The sequence below is a fragment of the Patagioenas fasciata genome, chromosome 2, assembly GCF_037038585.1.
Source record: "Patagioenas fasciata isolate bPatFas1 chromosome 2, bPatFas1.hap1, whole genome shotgun sequence".
Classification (NCBI taxonomy): Eukaryota; Metazoa; Chordata; class Aves; order Columbiformes; family Columbidae; genus Patagioenas; species Patagioenas fasciata.
In genome coordinates this window covers 74,403,599-74,409,598 of record NC_092521.1, presented here as the reverse complement: position 1 = coordinate 74,409,598, position 6,000 = coordinate 74,403,599, and the positions used below count along the sequence as shown (strand labels likewise).

The window sequence follows — 6,000 nt, the reverse complement described above, 5'->3', positions numbered from 1 at the left end:
ATAAACTTTTCGTGAATACTAGATTATTTCTGTTCTGAAGACCTTGCTTTATGAGGCCCTGATCTTCCCAATGCTTACATGGTTGCTTAACTTCTTGTCTGTGAATTGTCCCTTTTAAGTCAATGAGATTACTCACATGCATAAACTTATGCCTTTTTTATTTTTTCTGTAATATGAGAGCACAGATGAAGATAGGATGTGAGAAAGGAAGTATTATTATCCTCATCTTGCAGATGAGGAACTGAAGCACAGCAAAAATAAGATCCTGATTCTCCACAGAATGTATATACAATTAATTCTTAAGCATATGAGTGATTTCCATCAGGTTCACTGTGCCCTTTGAACTGAAGTGTAAGGTTTGGCTTTCAGGGACTGACTGTCACCGATTTCAAGTAAGTTACTGAAGTTTTGATCCTGTGGCATTAAACTCAAGTGCTTAAAAAGGTTGGGACAGGTTTTGCACGGGATGTGAATGACCAGGTTGAGATAAAGGAGGGTGATCTGACCCCTTTAACCTCAGCTCCGAGGCGTTACAGGTGGATGTCTGCAGCTGACGGCGTATGACATCCCGCCGTACCGCTGTGTCCGGGTGCTGCCTACCGTACCCACAGACCTGCAAGTCCCGGTGCCGCATGAGCCCGGACCCGGGAGCGCCCGGCGGGGCGGCGCGGAGCCCGGTCTCTCTCCCGCGGCTCCAGCTCAGAGGAGCCGGCGGGGCTCCCCGGTGAAACGCCTCGCCAGGTAAAACCCCGCCGCGGGGAGCGGCGGTCGGCGGCCGCCCCGCTGCCCGCCCGGACGGCACCTGCGGGGCGGGGTGCGCCGGCGTGCGCGGGTGCGGAGCGGCGGCCGTGCAGGGCGGGGGCGGCGGGGGAGGGACTGGGAGCGGAGCCGCCGCCCGCGGGGCAACGCTGGCACATGGAGCGGCTCCGCGCCGCCCCAGCTGCCGCCCGCCCCGGTGTAGTAGGTACCGCGGGGCGGGGGGTCCGAGGCAGGCACCTGCCCCAGCCCCGGGGGCGGGGAGGGCGTCAGCCCCGAGCGGCTGCGGCGCGGGGGTGAGGAGCGCGGAGCTGGCGCTGCCGGGAGAAGTTGCCGGGAGCGTAAAGTGGGAGACTGCGGAGCCCGACAGGCAGGTCCTCCCGTTCCATTCCATCCCTTCTTCACCTCCTCCCCGTCCCATCCGCGTTTTGTTTTGTTTTTTTTTAATTTATTATTATTATTTTATTTGAAAACATTGCACCACAGTTTGGGTGAGAGGCGTTTTACAGCTCTGCCTTCAAATTTCATACATGAGTAACCGTAAGGAGCTGGCCGAAAAGGAGTGCCCATTGATTCCAAGGGGAGGGAAGTGTGCGGACTTGTCTATTTTCGCCTTCTCGAGTCCGCTATGGCACTTCGGTTCGTTCAAAGCCCGAGTTCAAACTGCTCGCGCCTGTAATTTGCGGAGTGGGGGTCAGGTGCCGAGGCTGTAAAAGCCATTAGGAACTTGTAAAAGTAAAAGCCCGTGGGAGCTTGAGGGGAACGGCGTTAGAGAAGTTGCTGACTTCCGAATAGCGGTGTCACCAGAAGTTTTCCTCCTTGCGATACAGCCCGTCACAGCTGGAGGTTTTCTTTCACCCTGCTCCGCCAAGTTAATCTCTCTGCGAAGGGACGGGTTTGCTCTGTAGTTCTTATTAAAGAAGATGCACATAGTTAGGAACTGTGTGTATGAAGAAACGACTTCCCATTGCAGCAGTCGATTCTAAGGAAACTTTTAATCTTGTGCTTCAAGCAACCTGATTACTTCTTGGATTACTTTTCTGCCTTGGTCTAGAAGGTATGGTAGCGCTGACAGATGTTGTGAAAAGCATTCTGCTTCCAAACTTGTTAAAAGCTAGTAATACTATGTCAGAAAAAAATTGTATCTTATGATTGCAAATTATCTCAAATAAGTGATGTTTTGTGGAGTGCAAGAATATTTAGATCAGTATGGCCAATGGCTTAAACTGTGTAAATTATTGTAGAAGAATATAATGTTGTTTCTTTTTCTTTTTCTCTTCTTTTCTTTCCTCTTTTGTTCCCCTTGCACTGAGTCTGTTTACACATTTAAGTGCAAGTAGTGTTTTGAAATAACTTTGTGTGGAGATCAGAAGTTAGAATGAGAGCTTCCTGACTAGTTTTTTGTTTGTTTGTTTGTTTTCCATAGCTAGATGCTACTAAGGTTACATCCATATGCATTTACTGTCCAGACATCAAAAAATACCCCAAATGAAACAAACCAGGTATCTACTCCTGATTACATTTTATCCATGCGTCTTAACAACCCCTTTGCTAGACTTTAATAGTCTAGTTTTAAAATTAGATGCTGTAGTGTATTGTAGGGGCGAAATCCTTTAGAAGATGCACTGTTAGCTTCAGTTGACTGCTCACATCGATTGCTACTCACATGCGGACTGGAGTACCAAGTAGTATGACTCTCTATTACATATTATAAATGATCATTGAAATGTAAAGAAAAAGTATATTAATACATTGCATTTAGAAATAAGTACTACAATTTCTTCCAAAGAGTTAGGAAGACTTAATCTGAATCGAGTAAGCAGGGGAATGTTCTGAGTGGCTTGTGGCATTGCTCTCTTGCATGGTTTAAGGTGTTCAGAGCCTTAGTGAAATAGAAAAATTAAGGATGGGATGGCTTTTTATATGAAAAAGTAGTTGCTTCTTAATTTTCCAAACCAAATTTTTGCCCTTAGGTAACCTTGTTTACTCTTCTTTCTCTTCTCTAATGAGGGAAATTCTAAGTCAGAAAACTGAGAATGGATTTGTTCATGTTACCATGCACGCACCCAGTACTTCATGGATTAATATAACAGTAGCATACAGTGGTTCATACTATGTGCCTTTTCCAAAAGGTGTCATCACTAGCGTGCAAGAAGTTTCTTTGTAATATTAACATGCTCCGTTTTGATTTTTAACTTATAAATGTTTGTTTTAAAACTGAATAAAAAATATAGCACATAATGCTTAGATTGCCATATATTTTCTTCCCCCTCCCTGCAAAAGATACCTCAATCCTTAGCAAAGCCCTATTGAGTTTATTTTGATAACCACATGCCTTATTTCTTTATCAAACCCTTTGAAACTGCTGTGTGTGGACATGACCAACTAAGAGTAGACCAAGTGTGAGAGCAAAAACTCTTAAAATGATAGCTGTCCTTAGCAGAACTGTGTGAGGGAAGTGTACAAAATACTGCAGAGCTCTGCACTTTCCTTAGTTCAAGTTTCTATTATCCTATACTCACTTCAAACCTTAAAGATTTTCTCACATATATTAGTATTGGTGACTATTCATGTGCTCATCTTATTTTTATGTTTTTTAGTAAAGTAACCTGAACTCAGAGCTTGATCAACTGTAAAATACATACATGCATATCTATGTATATTTATATATAAATCATATCCCTAACAATAAAGTAAAATATTTAAAATAAAAAGCCAAGGAGAAGGCAGATTTACCTACCGACTGGCCAAACTGAAGTCAATGGAAGTCCAGTGTTGGACATCCAGAAGAGCCAAGATTTCAAACCTAATGAACTGATACCTGGAAGAGTCATCTATGTCCTGGGTACAGCTTCCAGGGGAAGCAGTGGGAAGGTAGAGGCCTAATGTGGAATTCTACTGACTGTCTTAATTCAGTCAGAAAGGACTGATGGAGCCCAGTAATGAAAGAAGGATCACTAATCTCTCTGGCTCAACATAGTGATAGGAAGACAGGGTAGAGGACTCTTCTCTCTTTGCCCAGTAACTAGAGAAGCTTAGATGCTGATTTTGTGTGCATCCTTTATCCCAGCTGAATATTTCTCAGGGTGGCTACCTAACTTCAAGTCAGAAAAGTGAGGTGATGCATTTTCAGTAGGTCCTATACTCAGGAGTTACAGTAGAGAGACAAGCTTGTCATACACCCGTGACTTTCCACCTCAGCTCCTGGCTGCCAGTTCTCACTCCAGGAATGCTCTGGTTGCATGTTTTTTTTTTTTTACATAAGCATGAATGACACCTTTGTCATTTGTTTTATATGCAATGTACAATAAAAAATGCAGTAATCTCTGTTTTGGCATTAGTGTAGCAGTTTTCCTTTCCCTTGTGGACCTTATTACCAAAAACCTGGTTTGCTTGCCACTTCCACTGCATAGCGATGCAGAAATGTAAGTAGAGAATCAATCCACAGTTATACAACAATGTAAAACTTGTTTCTCATACATAAAATTAGTAACTCCAAAAAGAAGCCAAAACTTTTCCGAGCATATTTTATTTGAGCTTACACTAACACCACAATCTTGCAGAAAACATGGAAACAGGTCCAGTCCGTATTTCAGCAACAGAAAACAAGGGCATAATGAATTGTATGCTGTTCTGGCAGATCACTTTTGGCAATGTTTTCTCTAAAAGTCCAAAGGATATCAAAAGTCATGGATCACAGCCCAATTGTGTGGCTTTTTGTCAGGAAAAACTTCCACCGAAGACTTGTGGGACTTTTTTCTCCTGTTTCATGTGCAAGAAGAGCTGGATCTGTAGTGAATTTTGTTGTTTTTCAGTCAAGATTCACATATGTACTTGATTACATTTTGACCAGTCATTACTTTCAACTATTATTAAAAATAATAGAATTAGACCAAATAAAACATAGTAGAGTAGTAAAATGTAGTGCAGCAACGATGGAATCTTTGGAAATAGTTGTCATGTTATGAGCGTAAGGCAGGATACACTGCTGGCGTTGTAGTGGACTTGCTCGGAATTCCCCTCCCAAGCAACTAACTCCACTTTCCTAGGAAGTATAAAGTCACACAGAAAGAAAGGTTTAGGAACATGTTTTTCTTCTCAGAATCCTTCCCCCAAAAAGAGAAAGGGGAGGAGGCTGCACTGCTGGACAAACACCGCTGGGTTGAATGCCGTTGCTAGATACCTTCAGAAGGATACTGGGAATACATTATTTCAGTTGAGGAGTGGAAGGTAAGAACTCTCGTCAGTTTTTCTGGGAGTGTGATTCTTTGGGAAGTGTTTTTAAAGGCTTGCAACTCAATGCAAGAGTCAAAAGAGACAAGACCTACTCCTCACTAATTTTTTTTTTCTGTAATCCAAAGATTACATTTTTCCCCTGCTGGAGGGGAACAGCATTTAGAGATGAGTGTGAACTCCATCTGAGGCATGATAGGCAGCCTTAGTCTTGTTAGCTTTACAGCAATTTTTAAACTGGAGGCTACTTTAAATACCTTCCACACATCCAAAGTAGCTGCAGGAGTTTTATATCCCAAGTGGCAATCTGGCAAAACAGACTGACTTCATCTGGCAAACTCCTGGCTTCCAAGGTCAACTGTGGTTTGTTGTCCCTATATCTGTAATCTGTACATAAATATACCTACAACTTGGAGTCAACAAGAGTTTTGTTCACTCCCTAAATTTAAGTGGAATTATGTTAGAGGGTATGTTGTGATACATCTTTATTAAAAGCCCAATAACTTCTGCCTCACCCTTTTTTAAGACACACCTTCCTTCATGCATTAAATTGATGGACAGTAAGAGATGATTGCAGGTGTTTGTTTGTTGTGGGATTTTTTTTTGCACCGAGCAGGTCACTACCAATGCAGTGTGGTGACTACAAAGGTGCCAGTCCTAAAAAAGATTCATGACTGTTCTTACCTTTTTTTTGACCATTGCAAATTCATGGGGATAGGACAGTGTAGGTTTGGGACCTGCATGGCAAACTCCTGATTCTTTTATAAATCCCTCAAAATGCCATTCAGACTGCAGTTTTTGAAGAGCAGTCATGCTGAAATTGTCTTTTTTTTTTTTTTTTAAGCTACGGGAACTGTCCACTTCTTTCGCTTATTTTGAAGTGCGTTTCACGTGAAAGGTTTGAATCTCTTCTGATCCCAGTTGCTCTGGCTTTCTCAGTAAAAGAGAAACTTGCTCTGTAAGACAGATCTGATTCTCCAATGCGTTGCTTCATTTTTCTGCTTGTATCAA

General features: G+C 42.8%; 1 protein-coding gene across 13 annotated transcripts in view; it reads left to right on the top strand.

Annotated features, from left to right (window-relative positions):
* Positions 1-309: 309 nt before the first annotated feature.
* IKZF1 (IKAROS family zinc finger 1) overlaps positions 310-6,000 on the top strand; it is a 69,719-nt gene continuing 64,028 nt past the window's right edge. For 2 of the 13 annotated variants that reach the window (XM_071804437.1, XM_071804432.1), the window contains exon 1: positions 1,169-1,813. The gene's annotated coding sequence lies outside the window, so the exon portion shown is untranslated. Of the gene's footprint in view, positions 393-911; positions 1,131-1,168; positions 1,814-4,862; positions 4,987-6,000 lie in introns of those variants that run through there. The other 11 variants (XM_071804438.1, XM_071804434.1, XM_071804431.1 and 8 more) reach the window with 10 other exon arrangements.